The 14,123-nt window shown below is 44.3% G+C and overlaps 1 long non-coding RNA gene across 2 annotated transcripts; it reads left to right on the forward strand.

The window, feature by feature from the left end:
* Positions 1-1,933: 1,933 nt before the first annotated feature.
* Positions 1,934-8,668, forward strand: LOC138370854 (uncharacterized). Of its 2 annotated transcripts, none has more exons than XR_011230227.1 (3): positions 1,934-2,039; positions 3,243-3,379; positions 7,970-8,668. It is a non-coding gene; the product is annotated as an uncharacterized lncRNA (long non-coding RNA). The 2 variants fall into 2 exon arrangements; XR_011230228.1 differs by having other exon boundaries at positions 1,970-2,044.
* Positions 8,669-14,123: the final 5,455 nt, after the last annotated feature.

The following is a 14,123-nucleotide window of genomic DNA, read 5'->3' on the forward strand; positions in this document are numbered from 1 at the left end:
TCATCGAATGTACCAGTATCAAGGTGTGCAGTCTTGCAGCCTCAACGAAGGAGCCAGTGGTTTCGTGTCCACTCTTGTAGCCTCGGCAAAGATTCCAGTGTCAGGGTGTTCAGTCATGAAGCCTCAACAAAGATGCCAGTGTCAGGGTGTTCAGTCTAGAAGCCTCATGTAAGAAGAAAAAGAATGGGTTTCCAGTGTTGTAGCCTCAGCGAAGTTGGCAGTATCAGGATGTCCAGTCTTGTAACCTCAGCGACGGTGCCAGTGACTGGGTGTCCAGTCTTGCAGCCTCAGCGATGGTTCGAGTGACAGGGTGTTCAGTCTTGTAGCCTCAACGAACGTACCAGAGTCCGGGTGTCCAGACTTGTAGCCTCAGCGAACGTCTGGGTGTCCATTATTGTAGCCTCAACGATTGAACAAGTGTTAGGGTGTCTAGTGTCTGGGTTTCCAGTCTTGTAGTCTCAGCGAAGATGCCAGTGTCCGAGTATCAAATCGTGTAGCCAGACCGAAGGAGCCAATGTCTGGGTGTCCACTCTTGTAGCCTCAGCAAAATATCAAGTGTCAGGTTGTCCGGTCTTGTAGCTTCAATGAAGGTGCCAGTGTCTGAGTATCCAGTCGAGAAGCCTCTGCGAAGGAGGCTGGACCAATGAGTCCAGTCTTGTAGCCTCAGTGAAGGTGCCAGTGTCAGTGTGTCCAGTTTTGTAGCCTCAGCGAAAGTGCCAGTGTCAGAGTGTCCATTCTTGTAGCCTAAGCAATGGAGCTGAGTGTCTTGGTGTCCACTATTGAAACCTCAGCAAAGGTGCCTATGTCAGGTTCTTCAGTCTTTTAGCCTCAACGAAGGTGTCAGTGTCATTGTGTCCAGTCTTGAATGCTCAGCGGAGCTGCCAGCGATACGAAGTCCGGTGTTTTAGCTTCATCGAAAGTGCCTGTGTCAGGTTGTCCGGTCTTGTAGCCTCAGCGAATGTTCCATTGACTGGGTGTTCAATCTTGAAGCCTCAGCGAAGGTACCAGTGTCAGGGTCTCCATTCTTGTAGCCTCAGAAAAGTTGACTAGGAATGGGTGTCCAGTAGTGTAGCCTCAGCGATGGAGCCAGTGTTAGGTTGTCAGGGCTTGTAGCCTCATAGCAAGTGCCCGTGTCTGGGTGTTCAGTAGTGTAGCCTCGGTAAAGGTGCCATTGACTGAGTGTCCAGTTTTGTAACCTCAATGAAGTAGTAAGTGTCTGGGTGTCAAATCTTGTAGCCTAAATGAAGGAGCCAGTGGCTGTTTGTTTACTCTTCTAGCCTCACCGAAGGTGGTAGTACTCACCAAATATGAGTACTACCACCTTCGGTGAGGCTACAAGACTGTACACCCTGACACTACCACATTCAGTGAGGCTACAAGACTGTACACCCTGACACTACCACCTTCAGTGAGGCTACAAGAGTAAACAAACAGCCACTGGCTCCTTCGTTTAGGCTACAAGATTTGACACCCAGACACTTACTACTTCATTGAGGTTACAAGACTTACCACCGAAGGTGGTAGTGTCAGGGTGTACAGTCTTGTAGCCTTAACTAAGGTGCCAGTGTCAGGGTGTCCAGTCAAGTAGCTTTAGCGGAAAAGAATTTGTAAACTTCTCGGATGTTAAGAAAATTTGAATTAGGTTACATACTTTTGTCAATATATATCTCTCACATTTAAAATTTTATCTGTAAGTAATAAGTAATCCACAGGCTAAATATTATTGGAATAAACTGAAAATGTTACATATATACAAAACACTCAACATATTGGAAAATCCATTTCTCATAATATTTTTGCTTACCCCCCTCCCTCGTTCTCTTTCACTGCTTCTGTTCCTCACCTTCTAGACAATAGAGGGCGCTATTTTGCTGGTATCTTGCATCTCTTTATGTGTCCGTGTGTTTCTTTTAATTTCACTTAGAAATTTCCTGTCGTTCTTTCGTAATGTTCGTGTGGGAAGCGACGTGGTGGCAAGCTGTTCAGTGTTTGTCAGTTCATCTGTGTTTCACCAATGAGCAGCATCCTCATTGTTTTAAGTAAGGTGGTGTTTACTATGTGTTTATAGATTCTTCTTAGCGAGTTGGTTAGTCGTTATGCATGATCTATGATTTATCTTACCGTGGGGTCTGTTGTTACCGTAGTGTTTATGGTAATATTGTGTGTGCTGATTTGCATATTCGTTAATATAGCTATTTGTGTATTTTCATTCAGAGGTGGGACAAAGATTGACTTGGAATTGAAGATTAGTACTGAATTTTAGTTTGCAAGAATTGTATAAGATTCTTATTTTTGCTACACCAATAACCAATGTACACTTTAGACTACAAAGTTATTTTTGAGGGAAATAGTATTTTCAAAGCTTTTTAATTTAATTTGTTAACGTTGACAACGTGAGCATACAGTATGACTATTACCCTAGTACAGCCCTCATTATTTAATTAATTGGCCAACACTTTTTTTTTTTCTTTTATATAATTTTTTTGTAAACGTATGACTAAAAATTTCATATAATGAAGGAAAGGATGAAGTAGTCTTGAGTATAGTGGGAATAAACAAATTTAGTTTAAAAAAAAAAAAAAAAAAAAAAAAAAAAAAAGGTTGGGTACAATGCGTTGGCAGGATTAGAGAATCTGTACGTACATTATTCTAAAGCCACCAACACGCATAGTTTCGGGCAGTTGATTTGGCCAGTGATAACCTGTTCCAAGGTGTTGGATTTGACTTGTAAAAAATTTCAGACTTTGTGAATGTCCGTACATAGATTACCGTTTTCGCCCTTATGAAAATTTTGCATCTCCTGCCGGAAAACATTAGTTTATTACTCGCTTTATTATGAGGGTATAGGAGCTGTCCAGTAAACATATTTACGAACAACCTTGACAAAAGCCTCTCCCAGTATTCGCTTCCTGATAAACAGAAACTTCCCTCCAGAGACCTAATGTAGAATTACCTAACCCCACTCTTTCCTAGACTCCAATCCTGACACCCACGTAACTTCTAGAGGCCTTCCTACTTGAACCAATATACTAGACACCTGTCGAACAATCTTCCAATCTTCTTTCCTTCTCTATGGATTAGTCATCTCATTAACCTCCTGGCAACAGGTAATGCTGTCGTATGTTTTAAATTTTCCAGTGACTGAATCTCCTGGAACATCTCTTAATGCATTGTTGCTACAGACGCAACTGAGCCTCTTCCTTACAGCATAACATATAAACAATTGTCTCCTTCCTCCACAGGACAGAAGGCGCCTCTCTGACCACTGTTATTCTGTCACTTGTTAGTTTGGCCCAGTCACTGTTGGGGAAACCGCCAATCTTCGTAATCGGTTACTTCAGACCCCAACCACCACCACTGCACCCGTGCCTGTGAAAAGGTATGTTTGATCTCTGATTTAGATCTCCTCTTAACATCTATTCTACCGGACCCTATTCTCGCCGATCCACTTCTTTATGCTATAGTTTTTGTCCATTCAATATCCTCTTGTATCAAGATTTCTTTTATTAAACCTTATCCTAGTACTAGTCTTAATTTGGAATGTTGCTCTCATTCTCCTCAAACTTGCATCATAAATTCTAATATTATTCTAATGTATCAAACGGTAGTCTTGTATGTATCGCTTTAAATTTTCTTGCATATATTAGCCTAATATATATATATATATTTATATATATTGTATAATATATTCATACTAGCTTAGTGCTCTCATAATTACCTTTTGTCTCTAACTTTTTTTTTCTATTGCCTTTTGTAAAATCTGAACAACAACAATAATAATCTTGAGGTAATCTTCATATACAAAAACTAAATTCTAGATTCCTTTGCTTAAGCTTTCTACATGCTTATCATTTGTATTTAAAAAGGGAGGAATACTCGTGTATTCTGAACCCGCACTTTAGTCTTCATCCTTCTCTCTGTACTTCGACATGTTTTCAATCTGGTTAACAGGCTCCTCACGCACTGTAGATATTACACATGGGGGGATAGATGGTCTTGGTCTCAATCCGCTGATTTTGTTTTAACTAGTGTTTGGTTCCTCAGAATTGTTCTGACGATAGACTGAATAACTTTTAATAATAAAGGTTAACGTTCTTAATCTCGACTGTCCAGCATTCTATCTCCGTTTTACTTGTTTCTGCTTTTACTTCGTCGCACGCGGTGCTTCCAATAGTACTGAAATGTTTGATAAGCAATAAAATTCACGTTGCTCGGGCTGTGAGCATGCCGTAAACTACTTCCGTATTTCTTCCTCCCCACCATTGTCCCAACAATGATCATGAATATTGTTTGTAATTTTTTATTGCACCTGTCTGTGGTTTCATTATTGCTGCCAATGTCGGCCACCATAAAAACATTCAGGTTTTGACAATAATAAACTTTCGCTTCCCTCACGTCAACCTTGAAAGTCCTATGATGGAACCCCACTATTTTTGCTTTTGTCACTCACTTTAGTTACTTCAAAGATTTAAATACTTGTAGAATAGTTTTCCCTGTCTTCATTTTCAGGCAGCTGGGCTATCGGTTGATCGTTCTGGTAATAAATAGCCCAACTTTACTCGCTCTGACTAGGTCTACTTGTTGGTGGCCAGATGTGCCAAACTGTTTTATGCCGCTGCATGTAGTCTAGACATAAATAGCAACCAAATTTATCGGGTAACCCTGGAAGGTAGTTTTAAGAAGTTCCCTTTAAAACCGAAAGATGTGTAATCATGTCCATTATTTACAAAATAACGAGTTCGAAAAATAAAATTGACTGATGTCACTTTGCCTAACTACTGCCTTTGCCTTTTTTAAGGTAGCTACTTTGCAGGGGAAGTGAGAAGTGACTAATATGCCTTTGTGTGGTGTGCTGGTTTGTGTTGCTATAAAATCTATATAAATAAAAATCTCTTCGTTTGTTCAAAATGTTTAATCGGTAAAAAGTTTGTCAGATTGCTTTGAAATTTTGACACAACGTTGCATTAGAGTAAGCGCGTGTCTTTCACATACCTACTATATACATGCCACACCTGTAACGGGTAAAAACTTTTTTTTTTTTTTTTAAATGGTGCCATCTGTTGCACAAAATAGCAACACTCCCACTATACTAAATGTTAAGATTGCATTTCGGTGTTTCCCATTGCATTGATAAATAGAACTTGCATAGATTTAGCTTTTATTTTGATTGAATTATTTTCTGACGGTGCATGTCAATAGTTCTGTTTACCATACCATTTATTTAAAGAGTAGTTTAATATTTTCATTGATTTTCATTTAGTTTAACTTTCTTACTTCAGTGAACTACAGATCATTTCGGAAAAGTGAGTGGGGAATAGTTGGGAGGTGGAGAGTGAGGAATAAAACACACATGCGTTGCTGAGCCACAAATGCATTACCGGATACAGCTAGTTATATATAAAAAAAAAATGCTCGCATAAACTCGCATGGTTTCAAAAAACCGTTAACATTCCCAACTTGGATGGATTACTGAATTGATTTTATAAAAAAAATGTACCTCTGCACGATCTCCAGGTCAGCATCTTAGTGTAAATAGTACTGTTAGTGTACTAATACCTTGATCCCCGAATAAAGTTTCTTGGCGGCTATTGTGCTTTTAAAGACGGTACTTGATGTGAATCTTCCGTAGTCCTATCCGGTACAAAAGTTATTGTACTAGTTATAGAATTGCCATGACCAGTTGCATCTGTACCCTGTCAAACTGTATAATATACATACTCACTGGCTTGGTGGCACCTTTTGGTAATTTCTTCTCGAAAGCAGGAGCGCGTAAAGTCTTTGGCACCTCCTCCCCCCCCCCCCCCCCTTTCCCTTCCCTTCCTAGACTTTGGAAGTTCCTCCCCACGACTGATATCCTGGTTTACTTGGAACAATATTTATCTATTGAAGAAAATTGTTTTAAACGTTCTATCAAGAAGAAATCCTTTAACACTCCCTGGCAGTATCCCCCAACGATATCTAGCCCGTTGTCGGCGCAAGGGAGCTTTGTGGCTAGCTGTTGGTGATGCTCAATGAGCTGGCGTTTAAACTTCTAATTTTTAGCCTTGTTCCTCCAACCTTCTAAACAATTTTCTTGATCCATATTTCTCTTCCGCCTGTTACTTTTCTCTCTACCTCTTCTACGTTATGGTTACTTCCTGCCGACTCCTTCAGACTTCGAAAACTCTTTGGTTTGCCTCATTTTGTTCGAGGGAGAGTTTAAACGGCACTCTCGTCTTTAGAAATGGAGTACCTGACGTGTTGGAGGGAGGGTTTTTTTGTCAAATGGTCTTCGTTGCTGAACTCGACAGAAACTAACGGTTCTAAAGGTAACGACTGAGCGGTGTATATCCAGGATGCACACCACTACGATAGCAGTGTTTTGTGGGGCTGCCTGTTCTGTAGTTGCAGGGTGGGTGTAGGGGGTATCCTGGACAACACTTTCATATTCGTTTCAGGCACTTTTGATTCTTTCACAGGTTAAAGCTTTCAGATGACTACGTCAGTTAGACTGTAATATAAGGACGGAATCCATAGCCCTGGCTAAGTTTGGTACAGATCCGGCTTTCCTCTTGATTACCCGCGTTCTGCCTTCCCCGTTAACCATCCTGTTTACATGGTTGGGTTGCGCTCCACTCGTCTCGTGGTGACTTATTTCGTGCCGTGGTGTGGCTCGTTCAATTGTAATTGCGCACTTTCACCCAGTCACCGTCGTTGGGGGGGGGGGGGGGGGTCCTTAGCAACGTCTCCCCCCACCCCTTCCTCCTCAATACATGGACATGTTCACTTCTTGCTTCATTCCACGATTTGTTCTGCTGCACTTCATGGCCCTAAACATTATATATTTTTGTCCCGACAGCATTACCTTCCCTGATGTGGATATCCATGGACTCATAGTTGACTGCAGGTTCTCGGGTTTATTAAGATTTGGAAGGTTGTACCTCCCTTCTAGTAGGTCGTGCATACTACTGTGCCCTGGGTTGGGTGTCGAAGAAATAACTTGCTGAATACCAGCATTGGCACTGTTATCCCGCACCATGTTGTGACTATTTGGGGTCTTGAAGACTTCCATGAATAAGCCAGGGACTATTTGTCGATGCACAGTACATCGGTAATGGTCTGACGGTCAGAAGCAAAGACCTAGTACCTCTCTTCTCCCCAATGGGTAAGAAGCCTTCTGTCCATCCTGCGCTTTCCTCTGCCGTCATCGGGTGTAACTTTAGTGATCCTGGCCAGAGGTTGCCCTTGGTTCTTGTATTGGTTTCTTGATCTTTAATGCCTTTTGAATATCCAGCGACACTGATGGTGCCAAGTCTCCCTGGCTTGACGCCTTTCATGACTACTCGAGTAGCTCTTATCCTAGCTAAAGAGTACCATACAAAACCAGCCCCCCTCCCCCCCCGTCCCATCTCTAATCCTTATCCATCCAAAGGGCTATGTTGTTGTGATGTCTTACCACTTTCTCCAGACAGATGCCTTCAGACACTTGTGTTGGTGCAAGGGTGCCCTACTGCTAATAAAATTTATTTGATTTAGTTGAAGTGTGTTGTTGACAAATTGTCGTAGATATTAATGTGATGGATAATTCCCTTGTCCACGACTAATAAATTTAGTTTTTGAATTTGTAACTTTTTTATTCTACAATAGATACGTAGTTCTACTTGAATGAAAGTAAATTTCCTCAAATAGGAGAATCAAATTATAAGCTTTTTAAAGTAGGGTAAATCTTTCCAGCAGCAGTGTAGTCTCTCTAGAATATGCAGCATGAAAAGACCACTAGATAAATGGCAATAGGTGTTATGATCTGCCTGTAGAAGTACAATCGGAAATTAGTACCTCATTTCTGTCTGCCCAATATGTATAGAGTACCACACACACGCAGCCTATATGCACTCTACTCCTGTTATACCACACAATAGAAAAACCAGAAACCCATTATTTCGCTTCAAATGACTACCAAATAATTCTAATCCCTCTCCTTCTCCTGCAGGATATTCTGCCTTCAAATTTACTCCTAGAGATTGCTTCCCCAAGCAGCAACATCTACAGGCTTCAATACTAGGAATTTTCTGCACTTGTAATATAAGGAGATGGCTCATGCGGTTGATAAGCCTTACAAGTGCCCTGATTGTGAAGAGAAATTTAGTCGCCTTACAGACATGCTGATTCACAGGATGGTGCATAACAGAAATGTTCCCCATGAGTGTCCAGAGTGTGGGGAAAGATTCGATACACATGAAAATATGACAACTCACAGGTTGGTGCACGAGAGTGATAGACCTTACAAGTGCCCTGATTGTGAGGAAAGATTTGGTCGCATTACAGACATGCTGATTCACAGGATGGTGCATAACAGAAATGTCCCCCATGAGTGTCCAGAGTGTGGGGAAAGATTCGAACAAATTGAACAAATGATCGCTCACAGGGTGGTGCATAATGAGGGCTATGTGGGAATATGATACGGACAAATTGTAATCCACAATATTTTAGTGATGGGTTAAAAATGAAGTGATGTAGAAGCTTGTCATACCACACAATAATTTTATAGACGAATATATAATTTTAATGTTGGGATATAATACTTCCCATTTTTATCTTTCCAATGCCACAATTTTTAAACTTTCTTTTAATGAAAGATATTTAGTTCATAAATCATCGTAGATGAAAATAAAATATTTTAATCCAGGAATCGAATCTTTGTTTCCATCCAACTGAATTATTTAAATGACAATTGGGCGGCTGCCGGAGTGTGATGCTACTTGGGACGGTCTTCCGTCCTTCTGTAGCCTTGTGCTCCTGCTGCTGCATCTTCTCTAATTGTGCTGAACGACTTTAACTTTTCCTTCCAATTCAGTTTTTCTCCCCCTCTTCTCCTATCTTGTTTCCTGCCGAATTTTTGCTTGTTTTGGTTATTCTTTTGGAGGTTTTCTATTTTGACACCCTGGTGCTTGAGGAGGAATACTCTTGCACCCGTAGTACCCGACGTCGCGAGCGAGGGGAACCTTTTATTGTCGATCCTCCTTTCGTAACTGAACCCCGATCTCGACGGACTGACGGTTATTAAGGTGGCGTTTGTGGGGCGTATACTCACGACGCACCCCTAGGAGGCCCCGGCAAGATCGGCGATAGCTTCTTGTTGGGTGTCCTGCCTCTAATTGTGGGTATGGGGGCACATTCATGAATGAGTTTCCCTTTCGTACTTGTGTAGCATTCTGTTCCTCTTTTACTTCCTCAGGCTCGAGGGGTGGGCGACCAAACCCCAGAGTCGGACTGTGTTGGAAGACCGGGCTCTGTAGGCCCTGCTGCGTTGGGATCCTACCTTGCTCCTCCTTTGACCTCTGTCAACCCCTTCGGGTTGTGCAGATTACCTTTGATGGTAGGGCCCCTTCCACCTTCTGTCATTCTTCCTGGTGCCAGGTGCTCTGTCAAAGAGCACATTCCCTCTCCTCGACTCTGTAAAAAGTGCAGGAGGTTTGGGCATGGTGCCCTCCGCTGCTCTGGAACTGTCCTTTGTGTGGGGGCGAAGGTCACCAAGTCGGAGTGCACTTCTTCCCAGGCTCGCTGCCTCAATTGCGGTGAGGCCCATTCTACCTTCTCCCGTGCGTGTATACATTACAAGCTTGAGGCAGCTGTCCTCGACGTATAGCACTGGGAGAGTTTCTTTTCCCGAGGCCAGACGCCAGGTTCGTCGGCTCCCACCTTAAGCTAACGTCTCTTATGCTCGCAAGTTGTGCTCTTCCTCTCCTGTCCTTCCCACCTTCCTCACTCATAACCGTTTCCAGGCCTTTGACCCTGATGCGCCCACTGCCCCTTCCTTTGTTCCTTTGAGTGCTGTCCCCAAGGGTCCCCCCTGCTGGTCTTCTATCTGGGGTTTCCCTTTCTGCCCGGTCTGTCATGTCTCCTGTGTCATCTTCCTCGTCTCCCTCCAATCCTCCTTCCCATCCTTCTACTCCGTGTATTGGCTCTAAACGCCGCCTGTACTCGCCTAGTTGTACTCGCCTAGTTGTGCTTGCGGGGGTTGAGCTCTGGCTCTTTGGTCCCGCCTCTCAACTGTCAATCAACAGGTGTACAGGTTCCTGAGCCTATTGGGCTCTATCATATCTACACTTGAAACTGTGTATGGAGTCGGCCTCCACCACATCACTTCCTAATGCATTCCATTTGTCAACCACTCTTGCACTAAAAAAGTTTTCTAATATCTCTGTGGCTCATTTGGGCACTCGGTTTCCACCTGTGTCCCCTAGTGCGTGTGCCCCTTGTGTTAAACAGCCTGTCTTTATCAACCCTGTCAATTCCCTTGAGGATCTTGAATGTGGTGATCATGTCCCCCCTAACTCTTCTGTCTTCCAACGAAGTGAGGTTTAATTCCCGTAGTCTCTCCTCGTAGCTCATACCTCTCAGCTCGGGTACTAGTCTGGTGGCAAACCTTTGAACCTTTTCCAGTTTAGTCTTATGCTTGACTAGATATGGACTCCATGCTGGTGCCGCATACTCCAGGATTGGTCTGACATATGTGGTATATAATGTTCTGAAAGATTCCTTACACAAGTTTCTAAAGGCCGTTCTTATGTTAGCCAACCTGGCATATGATGCTGCTGTTATCCTCTTGATATGAGCAGCAGGGGACAGGTCTGGCGTGATATCAACCCCCAGGTCTTTCCCTCTCTCGGACTCTTGAAGTATTTCATCTCCCAAGTGATACCTTGTATCTGGTCTCCTGCTTCCTACCCCTATCTTCATTACATTACATTTGTATGGATTAAACTCTAACAGCCATTTGTTCGACCATTCCTGCAGCTTGTCCAGGTCTCCTTGAAGCCTCAAGCTGTCCTCCTCTGTCTTAATCCTTCTCATAATTTTGGCGTAGTCAGCAAACATTGAGAGGAAGGAGTCTATACCCTCTGGGAGATCATTTACGTATATCAGAAACAGGATAGGTCCAAGTACAGAGCCCTGTGGGACTCCACTGGTGACTTCATGCCAGTCTGAGGTCTCACCCCTCACTATAACTCTCTGCTTCCTGTTGTTTAGGTACTCCCTTATCCACTGGAGCGCCCTACCAGTTACTCCTGCCTGTTTCTCTAGCTTATGCATCAACCTTTTATGGGGTACTGTCAAAGTGCTCCTGCACACTTTCAATACCCATGGCGAGATTCCATCCGGCCCAACAGCTTTTCTCACATCCAGCTCCAATAGGTGCTTCTTGACCTCATCTCTTGTAATTTCGAACCTATCCAAGGTCACCTGGTTTGCTGCCACCTCTTCTAGCGCCGCGACATCTCCCTGTTCTATTGTAAAGACCTCCTGGAACCTTTTGTTGAGTTCTTCACACACCTCTTTGTCATTCTGTGTACCTGTCCTCGCCCACCCTAAGTTTCATCACCTGTTCCTTCACTGTTGTCTTCCTCCTGATGTGACTGTGTAGTAGCTTGGGTTCGGTCTTGGCTTTATTAGCTATATCATTTTCATACCTTTTCTCAGCTGCTCTCCTCACACTGACATACTCGTTCCTGGTTCTCTGGTATCTCTCTCTACTTTCTGGTGTTCTGTTATTACGGAAGTTCCTCCATTCCCTTTTGTTCTGCTCCTTTGCTTTCATACATTCCTTATTAAACCACGGATTCTTCCTTTGCTTCTCTGTTTTTTCCTGTCGGGCTGGGACAAACCTGCTTACAGCCTCCTGACATCTTTTGGGTGACATAGTCCATCATGACTTGTACAGACTTGGTTCCGAGTTCTGTGTCCCAATGTATATCCCATAGGAATTTATTCATTTCCTCATAGTTTCCCTTTCGGTACGCCAGCCCTTTGGTTCCCAGTTCTTTTTTGGGGGTGATAATTCCCAGCTCAACCAGGTACTCAAAGCTCAATACACTATGATCACTCATTCCCAAGGGGGCTTCCAACTTAACTTCCCTTATATCCGACTCATTTAGGGTAAATATCAGATCAAGCAAGGCTGGTTCATCCCCTCCACTCATTCTTGTCAGCAGTCGTGATGTCTTGTCGACATCAGCCTGTCGGTACAGGCTGATGTCTGTCGCTCTCCCAACGGCCGTCATGTATGCTCTCGTTCAGCTTTTGTTAAGACGCTGGAATCTGTTGCTCAGTACGTAGTTGCTGGGACACCTGTCTCAGTCAAAAGCGTAAGCCTGGCTCCTCTCCTTCCTCCTCCCCAGCGGGTAAATAAGCTTTGCTTTCTTCCTCGCCCCCTACTTCTGACTCTCTCGCTCCGTCACCTCCTGTTTCGGTGGTTCCGCTCTGTTCTTGCTATGGAGGTCTCTTTGGCCCCTGCTTCCCTCTCGGTTGGTGCCCTTGCTGAAGTGCATCGCCTTGTTTCTGTCCCTCCTACTGGTGTCTTTGACCCTCGGTTATCCCCCCCTCTTCCTCCTCCGGACCCTGCTAATCCGCCTCTGGTCGGTCCTCGAGCTTCCTTCCCTCCTTTGCTCAGTTTACCCATGCCCCCTAATCCTAACTGCGCTGATCCTGATCCTGCGCTTCTTTAACGTTGTGTGTGTCCTTTTCGCCTTTGTTTCTTCGCTGTTCTTTGTTGCTGTCCTTCCTCTTCTCGTCGATGTCCGTTCTTCAATGGAACGTTCGTGGCTATTACGCAAATTTCCTCATCTCCAGCTCCTGATTTTGCTGTTTTCGCCCCTTTGTGTCTGTCTCCAGGAGCTGATGCTTGGTCGCTTTCGTGGCTATAACTTTCTCCCCCCCCCCCCTAGCTGTTGCTTGGGCCCCTAACTCTTCTGCTATCTTGATTCGCTCTGATGTTCCCTTTGTCTCCTTACTTTTTCCTTCGCCTCTCCATTGCTCTGCTGCTCGTATCTTTGTGAGGAAATGGTACACCGTTTGTTCCATTCATCTCCCCCAAGTGTCCTGCTTTCTCTACCCGATTTGAAAAACCTACTGGACTCCTTGCCGGAGCATGTGCTCCTGCTAGGTGATTTCAATTGTCGTGATTCCCTTTGGGGGTGATGTTCTGATGAATGCCTGGGGTCGCCTTCTTGAGCCGTTCATCCTCTCTAAATCCCTGTCTCCTGAATTCTGGTTAGCCCATGCATTTGGACTCTCGGAGTCGAACCCTTTCCTGTCTTGATCTCTCTCTTTGCTCGTCTTCTCTTTACTTAGGTTTCACGTGGCAGGTTCTTGATGACCTCCATGGCAGTGACCATTTCCCCATCCTTGTTACATTTCTCTTTTCACACACTCCCTCTCCAACCCTAGGTGGCAGTTTGCCAAGGCAGACTGGAACCTACTTACCCCTCAGTGCTACTCTCTGACCTCTCCCTTTTGCCTCTCCCTCGCTCTCCTCCTTTTTCATGACACTGGTTTCGACGCTGCCCTCCACTATTACTCGCTCTTCCTCTCGGGGCACAAGGAAGTGCGTTCCCTGGTGGAATACAGACTGTGCTCAGGCTGTCCACTGTAAGCGTGCAGCCTGGAAGAGACCGCCGCCGGCAGCCGGCCGATTCTTTTTTTTATTTTGGAAGGCGAGTGCAGTGGCCCATAGGACCGTCCATACGACTATATGTTGGGCGTCTTGTGTCTCCACCATTACGTCCGACACAACTTTGCCGCAGATCTAGAAGCGTATCCACAAGATAGAGGGTAAGTTCGTTCCCAATGTCTCGCTGGTCTTTCACCTCCGTGGTACTCTTTGTGGCGGATGAGTTGCAGGTCGCTACCTAACTCGGTTCCCACTTTTATTGTTAGCTCTGGTTTTCATCTTCCCCAATCTTTTCTTCGTAAACCTGTCTTTGAATCTTGTCCTTTGGATTTCTGTACTCGTCTTCGACTTCCCTATAACGATCCCTTTTTTCTCTCTCTCAACTTCGGTCTGCCCTGGCCCTGTGCGGTTCTACGGCGGTGGGCTCCGATGGCATTCATTATGAGATGCTTCGCAATCTCCCTCCGTGAACGTCTCGGTATTTACTGAGTCTGTATAATCGGATCTGGGAGTCGTCGTCAGTCCCTGAGGACTAGCTCGATGCCATTATCCTCCCTATCAGCAAACCAGGGTCTCTGGGAACATCCCTAAGGACTTTCGCTCTATTGCTCTCACAAGTTGTCTGCAAATTTTTTAAACGTATGGTTAACGTTTGTCTGATGTTCTTGGAACACCATTACCTCTTCCCTTCTCA

Source organism: Procambarus clarkii, chromosome 33 (assembly GCF_040958095.1).
Source record: "Procambarus clarkii isolate CNS0578487 chromosome 33, FALCON_Pclarkii_2.0, whole genome shotgun sequence".
In the NCBI taxonomy this organism is placed as follows: Eukaryota; Metazoa; Arthropoda; class Malacostraca; order Decapoda; family Cambaridae; genus Procambarus; species Procambarus clarkii.